The sequence below is a fragment of the Lytechinus variegatus genome, chromosome 14 (assembly GCF_018143015.1).
Source record: "Lytechinus variegatus isolate NC3 chromosome 14, Lvar_3.0, whole genome shotgun sequence".
Taxonomy (NCBI): domain Eukaryota; kingdom Metazoa; phylum Echinodermata; class Echinoidea; order Temnopleuroida; family Toxopneustidae; genus Lytechinus; species Lytechinus variegatus.
Window position 1 is genome coordinate 15,404,377 of NC_054753.1, and position 12,666 is coordinate 15,417,042.

At 35.9% G+C, this 12,666-nt stretch overlaps 1 protein-coding gene across 2 annotated transcripts in view; it reads left to right on the forward strand.

Moving 5' to 3' along the window:
* The first annotated feature begins 7,110 nt into the window (after window positions 1-7,110).
* Window positions 7,111-12,666, forward strand: part of LOC121427453 (beta-mannosidase-like) — a 30,286-nt gene continuing 24,730 nt past the window's right edge. The window contains exon 1 of one of the 2 annotated variants that reach the window (XM_041623852.1): window positions 7,111-7,232. The gene's annotated coding sequence lies outside the window, so the exon portion shown is untranslated. The remainder of the gene's footprint in view (window positions 7,233-12,666) is intronic. The other variant, XM_041623851.1, reaches the window with a different exon arrangement.

The following is a 12,666-nucleotide window of genomic DNA, read 5'->3' on the forward strand; positions in this document are numbered from 1 at the left end:
TAAGACTCTTAAGATCCGACAAATCCTATTTTATTCTACAATTACCATAGTAACAGTAGCTATCAGCCAATGAGATTCAAGGAAAGTTGTCAGATCAGGGGCCCGTTGCAGAAAGAGTTGCAATCAATCGCAACTCTAAAAATTTAGGGGCAACTTGATTTTCAACAAATCAACAGCGCGCATTTTGGTCTTGCAATTGATTTTTTGGCTTGCGTTTAAACGCAACTCTTTCTGCAACGGGCCTCTGACAGTTTGGCGGACTGAAATGTTGATGAAACGCTCAGTTCTTGATATTTTTACCACAGTACTATGCAAATTGCATTTCCCTTCCGATATATTCATACCAAGTTCCTCCCACTTAGGAATTTTAATCTCTTGTTCTTTCCATTAGAAAAGGTGGGAAGAGGAAGGATCTGAACTAAGCCATATAATGTCAGGAGTCTATGTTTTACCTAAAATCAAGTTATTTTTAACTTCAGATGTGCTAATAGGAAAATAAACTTTTTTGTGTTCTACTGCTTTTTGTATAGAACCACAAGTTGGTTGTATGCAATAATGGCTGAACTACCATTTCACTTATCCTGCCTGTATCATCCTGCCAACTTCAATCTGATGCTACAGTTTATTACATTTAGTAGTGATGTATCTGTGTACATGAACATTTTCAAAGTTTATAGAATATCTTTAATCCTAAAAAGACTGGGGGGCTGATTCAGCCCCCCCCCCCTCGACATTTTCGCAATAAATCTGCCGCTTGAAATTTTTTGACCGCGTCGCTTGCTGACTTTTTAGTTTTAGTCTCGCGCAAATTTTGAGACCAAAATTGTGACCCCCGGGTACGCGGTTCCGAAATTATGCAACATTTCGTAAGTGCATGCAGACTCAAAAACGTGAATTTGTGTATGAATCCAAGGCAAATAGTTTTTTTAGCCAAAATTCACAAATGTATCATTATTTTTCCTTTCACTGCTTAAAATCAATTAATTTTGTCTTGTTTATGGTCAAAATAAGTCCCTGACAATTTCCATTGAACAAAACAATAAAAAACAATATGTTGAAAAACATAGAAATACAAAAGAAATTTAGAAAACAATAAAATACATAAGAAAATTAATGTTTTTTTTTTAATTTTTGAAAAATAAATTTGATCAGATGCTTATCTAGAGTATGTGAAACAAAGATGAGCATTTTAGGGCACTAATTATTAATTAGTGCAAACTTATGATTTTACACATAAAAATTAGCATAATTAATGAGCAATGAGATTTTTTGCAGAATTTGATACTATAGTTTTGTAGATAATGCCATGGGTAACGCACATGCCAATTTTTGTCGCGATCGACGGACAAGATCATAAAAGGGGCTGAATCAGCCCCCACCCCCAGTCTTCTTAGGCATCGAAATAGCCCAGTCAATTTAGGGTTAATGATCAAACAAATTTTTCTTTCATCTCTGATTGAAAAATCATTGAAATGCTTAGAAAAATGTTCTGAAGCACTGCATTGAATTTCCTTTTTTTTTGCCAATGATCAAAGAATCAATGTTGTGAATGTTCTTCTTTGTCAATATTGTTTACCAATTGAAAAGTCAACCATTCCACTTTACCGTGAATAAACCATTGGTAGGGGTGGGTGGGGGGGCTATGCCCTCGTCTAAGGTTGCCCACCACTGTATTTACTATGCACGTGAAGATATCACCTTTTCTCATATACATTAAAAACAATTTTCTTTTGTAATAACCATTATTTTTCAGTATTTTTTACTCTTATTACTTTAAAAATGTTATGTAATTTTGTATTTACACAGTATTTTCATGAAAGTCAGAAGTCTAGACTGTGCATGATATTTTTGTATTCAACACTATACCAAAGCTTATTTTGATTTGATATTTTTTTTACATTGAGTCCGTCTAGTATCCATGATACTGCATATATTTTTTATTACATGGTATTTTTGGATTTTGTATGAAGTCTTACTCAAATTTCACAGACATATTAATGATTTGGTAAGGATGTCTTACACAGACGATTGCCGCAAGATTGGACAACTTCTTTAGCGACAAGTGATCGCTATGACAATGATGTAAACAATGGTTATAGAAGTGCCGTATTTTGAAGGCTTTGTCATTCTCTTTTGAAGAAGTTTCATTAAAACTTTTATGTACAAAGTTAAAGTGAATTTGCTTTGAAGTCAGTTATTGTTGTTGAGATTTTGAAAATGGTGATCCTTCATGTTTGCATGGTGGTGTGTACGTTTCTTATTATAGGCCTATGCTTGTGGGGCAGTCAACTTGCACAAAATAGCAAGGGTTGTTGACAAGGCAGTTAAAACAAGGGATGGAGGGTAGGAAGAAGAGGGAGAGAGAGAGGGGGTGTCTTAAAGTGCAGATGTGCTGGAAGCATATTTTCAAATGTGTCAGTTACTGCATTGCCATGACAAAGTTCATTGACAAAAATGAGGAAAAAATGCCAGTTCTAATTCCTACCACAAGGCCACCTTGATTGGGCAAGGGGATACATTCTATGATATTACCCTTTATATTTTTACCTCCAAGCCCAGGGGGGCCACTTACATTGACAGTGGATACCATGCGTGAGCCAAAACAACATGTAAAAAGCGTGTCTTTTTGAAGATGGTCACGTTACGTACGTAACGCAAAAAGGGTGTCAAAAACACTAAAATAATGAAAACATGGTATCTATTTTTGCTAAGTATTTAGGGTCCAATTTGCGAGGGTATAAAAATAAGACAAATATTTTAAGAAGGATGTACTTTTTGCCTAATTTGCATAATTATATGTATTTACTTGTGAATTTGAGAATGGCGATTGGAGAGTTAGATTGTGAATGGATGGATGTAATTGAACCTCGCCCCTACCTTGATATTTATCACTTTTATACTCATGATATTGTAATTGACGATCAAAATTTCACCGTAAGGGTGTGTGATTGATCCATTCAATAAATAGTAATGATAAAAAATGGATGACACATCGAATCTGTCATAATATAGTTTGCTGAAATACGGTTCGATCAGCAGATCGAAACATTACCTCTGTTGAGGATATGCCTTTTGACTTGAACATGTTGCTCTCTGTTGCGAGAGAATCCACTGTCAATCCCTTCTGTAAAGATTCTAAAAGAACCAAATAAAAAGAGACTTCCCAGAGGCCTGATTAATTTGTTTACCCGCGTAATTAGTGTAATCTCTGAGTGTACGTAAAATAACCAGGGTGGACAAACCAGAGTGTTTGCATACTTAGAAATTGAATAACCGCGGATCAATTAAGAAAGTTTTAAGTAAAAATCGATGAGAAAGGTGAAATGCACGCTTTGTTGAAGAATTAAAGTGGAGAAGAAATCATGAAAGAGATTTGGAATCTTCTACCTTTACCTATAGTTCACTTGTTAATGTTGTTAAAGCTATTGAAATAGTACGTATTTTACTTTTTTCCGGGAGCGGAGGGGGGGGTATTTTTACAATATCAAGAATCCAATTTCATTTGTTTTTACTTTATTGAAAAGAAAAAATAAAAATATTTTTTAATTATTTTCATTTTTTTAATCAACAAAATCCTAAACAGCTTAATGGTTAAAAGGGGAAAAAATGTTTGACCGTTTCATATGCTGTAAAATGATGAGATACTCAGAGAAATATGTATAGGCGATGCATAGCGACCGAGTTTTAACATAAAAAGCCTCATTATCTGGTGCTTATTTCCGTAGCATAATGTAACATTTCTGACTTAATTGACCTTTTTCACACCCCCCCCCCTTCTCTCTTTCTCTCTTATTGCCATTTCAAATTATAAGCAATAATATTTTTAAAATCTGACTAACAAAGAAAATAAATCGGGGTGGGGGTCTGTCCTTCTCTTGCCCGATTGCAATCAAGAACTAATCGAATATTTTATTTAAAAAAAAAAGAATTTATAACATTAGAATTCGAGGTGTTCTCCCTCATTGGATGCTCTATGCATAATTACCCTGCCCTTTCAACAGTAATTAGAGATTCTCATTTCAACAGAATCTCAAGAAATTACTTTCTTTCGTAACCATCAGGTAAGCCTACCAGTTAACCCTATCACAATCGGGGATCACAATTAAGTTGCAACAACCTGCTCGCGGCTTCTTTTGTATCATGGATTATCTTCTGGTGGTTTATCATTTCTAAGTGTTTTTTTCATTTACCTATCCCGAACAACAATGCATGTTGTAGGCCTAATTATATAGGCCTTTCCAATGAGAGTAATTTGGAGAGTGGGGCTCTATACAACAGTGGATCTAGGTATATACGTGGAATTCAAGAGGGGCAGTGTATATGTTTTTATTGTTGGAACTGTTATGTTGTCGTTGGATCTAATGTTCTTTTGTTTTCAACCAGTCTTATGCAGGATATACCATTCATATTATACATAAAGATGATTATAACTTCTTGATGATGATGATGACAAATACATATAATTCTGATGGTGACTATACTCTGAAGTATATAAAATAGACTCTGCAAATTGATGTACACAGTGGCGTACCGTGGGTCACAGCATTGGGGGGCACCAGCAAAAATTTCGAGCCGGGGGGGGGCAGCTTCCATTCACGAGTGGATACCATGCGCGACCATGGGGTCTCGAAAAGCGCCCTAAACACGTAATATCCATATTTTGAAAATGCACCCCTTAACAAGTATTGGCGTGTGAAACCCTACCCTTAACAAGTATTGGAAACAAAACGATACTCTTGGCAAATATTCCCTATAATGAACCCCTAAACAAGTACAGGAATGTTTTCCTTCGGTCGTCGGATTTACCTTATTTGATTTAGTACGACCCCATTTTCTACACCTCGCGCAAATCAGACTCTAAACACGAAGTGTTAGGGCAAAAAGGACATCCTTTATAAAACATTTTGATTTTGTTTTATCAACCCCGCAAATTCGACCCTTAACACGTAATTTTCCTAGCCAAATAGATACCCTTTTTTCATTATTTTTGTGTTTTTGACCCCCTTATCACGTTACGGACGTAACGTGCCCTATCGTGAAAAAGACATCCTTTTTACGTGTTTTTTGGTCGCGCATGGTATCCACTCGTCAATGTAAGTGCCCCCCGGGATTTCGAGTCACTTAAGAAGCGCGCTCAGTTGCCAGGTATATACTGACCTAATCATAGAGCTATTAGAGATAGAGACATTTTAAGGACATGCAGTGCCATTAAACGGATATGTATTTCACTGATTAAATAATGCGAGCGTGAAGCACGAGCTGAAATTTTTTTATTCAGATCAGAGAAATTGACATTTTAAGGACTGATTTTAGGAATTCATGAAGAGCAGACATCTTACCAAACAACTAGTGCGAACGTTAGCACGGACAGGAAATGTTTTATACCAAGACCTTAACATAGGGCAATCACTTTAAGTAGTCATGAAAAAAAGCAAATGTCACTCCGTAAAACAATTTTAACTCGAATTGTGAGGAAAATTATTTGGTGTATATTGATTTGAAAACGGGAGGTTTTAGTACAACAGGATTACATATCTCGTTTATAAACAGTCTATGCGAGCACTAGGAACAATGAAGATATGAAGATACAATGAAGGCCCTGAGCAAATCATGTTTCATAAATTCATGAAAAAAAATGCTTCTTATGTAATATAACATAAAATAATATAATAGAACATTTTAATGAGCAATAATTTCTTCTTTCCCCGCTATATGTTTCTCTTCCTTCCTAGCTCTTTTTCTCCTTTTCCCTGTATTTTTGTGCCAGCCGATGGGGGCCGGGGGGGGGGGGGGCACGTGCCCCCCGTAGTTACGCCACTGGATGTACATGTAATATAAAATTCAAACTCTTCTGTAGCTCTATCTCTAAACCATTCCAAAATCTAACTCTATTCTCTATTCTGTAACCAATCTGACACTTCCTGAAAATCCTAGAAAAAAGCAAAACTTCCTAGAATTTCCTGGATTCCAGGAAGAGTGGAAGCGCTGGTTTTAAGTTTAAGTTTTAAGTTGGTCTGGTCAAGACTCTACTCAACCAAACAGGTGGTGGTCAACCTTGGACACTTGACGAAAACAATCTGCACGTCATAACTTTATAGTCTGAATTGGGGGAGTTGACCTTTTAACATGAAATGTAATAATAAAACCATAAAATTTTGAGTGCGTCAGAAGTTTAGCTGGAAGAAGAATTAATTAGTAAAGAAAGTTGGATTTGATATACCTCCTGTAGAAGTATAGATAAGTATTGATTATGTATTGATGTATCATTGAATATGGGAGCTGTGTCTTATCATCACATAACAGAACTATTGAGAAAAAAATAAGATACGCCCCTCAACCCTCAGAATCATAAAGGCCTATACTGTCGATCATTGTGGAATATACCTGTCTACAATCGCTCCTGAATATGCAGTGTTCTCCGTTTGTATATTACACCCCCCCCCAAAAAAAAAGAACGCGAAACGCGTTAGAGCTTAATGATTTTACAATTAAGAGCGAGTATAAAAACAGAAGATTACTACAAAGTATGTGAAAATGTTATTGCATGATCTGCTTGATGAATGGAAGAAAAATTTTCAACATTTTTAAAAAGCCACAGGAAATAATTATGAACTTATGTGTTCCATCGATTCTCTATAGCTGCAATAATTTTTGCTCACAAATTTCGAAATCCATTAATTAGCAATTCTATTTCTATATCAAATTACAGATAATAATATTATTTACTTTCATAGAAGAACGACGGAAGTATCAAATGTTTTGTCAGACAAGAATGGGTTATTCGACATTCACAAGAGGAATTGTGCCTGTCAGCTAATCAATTAAGATCAAGGAAAGTTAGTACACAGGTCCATGATGAAACGGGAGGAAACGCCGCCCCCTGAATACTGGGGGGCATTTCATCAATATTTTCGTCCGACAAGTTGTCAGACCGGACAACTTCCCTGGATTCTGATTGGTTGAGAAGCACTGTTACTATAGTAACTGTCGGATAAAACAGGACTTGTCGGATAAAACGTCTGACAAGTCCTTTCATGAAATGCTCCCCTGATCCTATTACTCGTCGTCGAGTTTGATTTGATGAAGTAACTCTTATCATGTGACTCGTCACATGATTATTACCAATACATGGACCTGTCATGATTTGACTTCCAGAAACGAGTGCGGCTGGCAAGCCATCAATATATTTGGGAATTAACTTGTTATCAATTCTCTCAGCTATCACATGGTAAGTAAGTAAAGCTTCAGTTTGGGAACAATTGCCCACCACATTTAACAGTTAAGAACAATAATTCTGTACCTTTTTTTTCCGCATCGGTCTCAGCTGAGCTGAGCCGCCGACCTGTCATGCCTGCGCACTGGCAGTGGCACTTCCCCTGAGCCATCCTCGGCGCTAGCAAGAGGTTAAAGCCGGTTCCAGGTGGGGTGCAAAAGTGCACTTGCGCCACTGTTGTTAATGTGGGCCTGCCATGCCAGTGCCAAGCGAAACCAAGGTCAAGGTTTCAGTTCCAAATTTCTTGTTAAATTTATGTTGATTTGATGAATAAAATCAATGCATATTTATTTCTTGCCAGTTAGATCTATTTTTACTTTGTTTGGCAAAAACTAAAAGTAAATTTATTTTTTTTCTAATCTAGACTCTAGTCTAAAGACACTCAAGGGTTCAAATCGTCTCGTGTGTGAAGGATTCATATGCACCGGTGCACGCGAATCTTTCACACCCTTTTCACTAAAATAACTATGACTTTACATCGTAGCTAAGCATTATATTTGAGCTATGACACTTACCGAACCATGGCATATGGATCGTTTGTTGAATTCTCTTTGCTGTTTTTTTAAATAAAATAAGAGCATTTTTCGTGATCTTCACGTAGATGCCTCTTGATCAGCGTTGATATCAACTTTTGCCTAAAGAGGGCGCGCGATATTATTTCAAAGTCGGTAGGCACTTAAGAACCAAGTTTGAAAGGATACTCGTAAAATTATGTCACTCTCGCCGATGAATATTCATTAGATCGTGGTCGTGCGTGTTCAATACACACTGAGTGCATGCATGCAGAGAGTTTTTATTGAACACGCACGATCTAATGATTATTCATCGCGAGAGTGACGTAATTTTACGAGTGTCCTTTCAAACTTGGTTCTTAAGTGCCTACCGTACCTTTGTTTACGGTGTTGCAAGCTAGCTGCATTCTAGGCGATCAGCATTATTTTCTTGCTCGTTCAATCCACTTTCATCATCATCTTGTCAAAAGATGGCGTACTTTACCAATAAGTATATACTTGAGATGCAACCTGTTGATTTTTGGTACAATTTCCTATTATGCGCTGACGACTTGAATTGAGAATGTTCGATACGAAAAATTGCTTTTCGATTGTTGTTTGCGTACTTTCCACCGCAGTATTAAGGACGGATCGAACGGAGTATCCTGGTTGAGACTTGGAGGTAAGCGATAAAAACACTTTTATAAATAATTTCCAATTCATTAAAAAAAAAAGTTAAATCATAAAAACAAATTTCCATTAGTGGAGAAATACTGAAATGTTTGGCGTTTTTCATTCCCTCACATTCGTGTGATGAATGAAAACGTCAAAGTCCACTATGAAACCACATGCGTTGTGCGAGGTTAGTATTACTAATACTAACCTCGCATGTTGTGTGAGTGGTCTAAAGACTAAGTAAGTTAGACTCTAAATAAAAAAAGTTTTTGGCCGGCATTTCTTTTTAATCTGTAAAATATTGTTTTCGAGCAGCCTCTATTTAATGAAAAAAATCCTAAGATTATTAAGAAAAATAAATCATAAACTAAACTAGGAATGGAATTAAGTATTTATCACTCATTCAATGAACAAGGTTATAATATAACCTTGTTCTCAGTTATATCTCCATGTGTGGCAAAATAATGGTGGCAATGTTTGGCTTAATTTCTCTTTTTATATGGGACAAATGCTTGATTTTCTTACACTGTCAGTTTTCATTACAGGCATTCATCATATAACTTGGCTCTTATGTAAATTTAATTCTTGAAATTATTTTTTTCTTAATTAAATATAGAGATTGAAAAATGAAAATTTTCTTGCCATATTTACTTTCCACCAATAGAGGGCATACACAAAAATATGCCCAAAATTCAAGATTTTGAGCGCTCTTGTGAATACAAAAATTATTCCTAAGTTACTAATGAAAAATAAATAGCAACTGTATGGAAATCAGTAATTTTGGTCACAAAAGTGATATTTTAATGATTTTTCAAAGTGTGTGCTATGTACAGCATTGGCATACCATAGTCCTACCTGTAGATTCCCCACAGGCAGGATGGTAGCAGTGAACAAGTGGTATTTATTGTGAAAAAACTATATCTTAACTACATAGCTGGGGCCCGTTTCTCAACACATGGACAAGTTAGTCATATGTTTATCCACAAACCACGGAGTTAGTTCCAATCTTACTAAACCTGTTTCTCGAAAGGCTTCCTAACTAGAATTCCTTGATATCGATACTATCGGTAAAAAGAGCAGAGAAGACGTAGCCTTAGTCACAAAATAGCATAATTTTCAAAAAGAAAAATTATGACAAAATTGCAAATATTGTGATGAATTGGGAATTACATGTTTTAAAAATAGTAGCACAGGGTCATTTTCAAACAAAAGTGGACATGGGGGTGAAAATTAAAACTTGCTAGAAATCATTAGGCTTCAATGGTTTTTGAAACTAGAAAACTTAAAGTATATTTTCCCATTTCATTTACATAAAATTATTAATTATGTCTTGAGATACAGTGAATTTTATGCAAGGGAAATTAAATATTACAAAATGTTGATTTTTTGCATTAAAATTCACATATTGCCTATCACAATATAAAATTTGTATTAGATGCACATTTGTTGGCAAGATACAAGCTGTGAATTGTATCTAACTCCTAAATAGCAAAAAAAAATTCTGTGAAGTGTTTTTCTGAAAAAAATTGGGTTTCAAAGTTTTCAAAACTGGTTGTCGTGTCACTCACGTTTTAAATGCAAAAAGTTTTCTAGAGCTGTGTATTCTTAAAATTAATTTATCCCAGTACTGGAGCAAATACAGTTTATCTGTACCTTATTGTATATAAAGTAACTTGGTCCAATGTGTTAAGGTAAAGCTAAATTTAACTGTTAAAGTTGTGTCGTGTCACTCACAATGTCGTGTCACTCACGAAATGTCGTGTCACTCACAGTATTATATTGTGTATAAAAAAGGACATCCAGTAATTTTTGAAGCGTTTTACCAGGGATACAGTCAGAATGTTGTTCCTGACATCATTTAGGCCTATTTTAGGCTAATAATTTCCTCCATCTTCCTAATTTCACTCCTTTTCATGGAAATATTGAATTTGACAATGAGTTCATCTATTTTCTCTCCTCTCCGTGGTTGCCTTGGTTTAAAAAATCCTGACAATTTTCCATTGGTGTGAAGACTCGGATCCTAATTCATATTTTGGTGAATGTACTGTGATTATGAATATAACAACATAATCAATCAACACAAAATTATGAATGTATCAAGAGAAAAACCACTATACTTTAGCAATGGACATACAATGCATAAAGGGTTGGTGATGGTGATGGTTCAAGTCATACCTAGGTATTACTTGAACATTCTCTGTCTCCATTTACAGAAATGAGCAGAAAGTTCACCTTTCTTTTGAGCAATGTTATTTCTTTGTTATACTCATAGCTAGAAAAGTCAGGGATCCTTTTTTAAAATTTGCAGAAATTTTAGTGGTAAAGTAGTGTACATGAGATATAAGAGATCACCATGAACACCAAACATTTTTTCAAATTTGGAAAAGAAATATTTTTTCTTTTCCTTCTGATTGATTAAATCAACCTTTTCATTTGCCATAAAGCTTGTATTCCAGGACATGAAATAAACAAATTTGCAAGATAACATAAACATTTCAGGTGAGAATGTACTGAGATTTGATAGAACATTTTGGATATTGCTTGAAGCAGCTACATGCCAAGTTAAAAATCATTATTTGTTCGGCCACCAATCATACCGCTAGTGATTAACTACATGTAGGCTCTGAACAGCAAACTACCGTAAGCAGGCCGATGTGTGTTCAGAGCAGATTTGCATTTACAAATATTCATTACAACAAAATGATGCATGTTCATGTAGGTCCCAGCAAGTCCCAACTGAGACCGCATTTTGATTTGAGCAACTTTGATGGGTTGCCATGTACCAGTAGTTCAATTTTTTTTTTGGGGGGGTACCCTGATAAGATCAGAGCTGGACCTCGAGGGGAAAAAGCTATTGAGGTATAAAGGGAGCCTGGTTGGGATGCTGAATTGGATTTTAGTGTGACATCCAAGGGCTTAGAAAAGGAAAGGCTAATGACTTGTAGTTGTAATAGTAGCAGACTGCAAGAATCAGGTACTGACTGCGTCTTTCACCTTGTGGCTTTCCCTGGATTCCCGTGGTATGGTATATGATCAAATAATCAGCAATGAAAAGGCACTTACAAGATTCCAGCTAAAAGCATAGCTCTGAATTTTGGTACAGTGCCTACATGTACTGCCTTGGGAGGGTCCACATACAAGCACTGTTCAGGAGAAAACCTATGCTTGTTGAGTAGAATTCCCAAGTTTCTCAAGGATTTGCTGATAGTCCATCTGAAGTGTGCAGCAACGTGATTGTGGTTTGGTACCAAAAAAGACATTGAAACTGCCATGTCCTATTTGGACAATGCCTAAAATATTAAAGGAGGATAATATTGTAATCCGATATTTCAAGAAAGAGGAGTCATACATGACATCATTGGCTAACAGACCATGCCAGATGATGTGAGTGACTATTGAGAATACCTTTCTTACAAGGAAAAATTATTCCATCCGTTGTGAATGCTGAATTATATAAACCCGTAAACTTTCATATACAGACAGGGAGAAAGAGTTAAAGTTTTGAATGATATCAGGCCACAAAAAGAATGTTTGAGTTGATGTCAATGCCAAGACCTCATAACATCTCCTTCAAGTGCCCCCTCTCCTCTAAAGAGGTGAGTGGTAGAAGCCCTAGTGTGACAATGTGGTATGGTATAGGGAATGTGAGTTGATGGGCAAATATGACCATAACCCAAGAATAAAACATTTGGATGACATATTCTGAACTTTAAAGAAAGCAGTTATTATGTAATCAAGCTTGTTTTTTGGTTAATGGTATTTTACTCTTCAACATCATGCAAAAAATACTTTCAATGTTGAGATAAATGTTGTATTTTTGCACTTGTCGTGTCACTCACGTTTTGGATGTCGTGTCACTCACGGTATATAGGAGGGTACCATTTTCCATAGAGAAGGTTTGATTGATTTTGACTATATGTGTTAGATAGGTACACTATTTATGTCCATTTACTGGTACTCACAGTACTCCATGACAACTACTTGGGCACGAATCAAACCATATGTGTTAGTGGTCAGAAACCCATGTCCAAAATTTGTCGTGTCAGTCACGCACCGTTTTTTAATCATATCTACTAAACGAATTGTTGAATTCAAATCAAACTGCGAGTGGCCCATGCCAGTCCTACATTGTATATAATATAGTAGTCATGATTGATTCGTAACCTTTAAGTTTAAAGATATGAGCCCTTAAACCTCTCTGATTGTCGTGTCACTCACGTTTGAAAA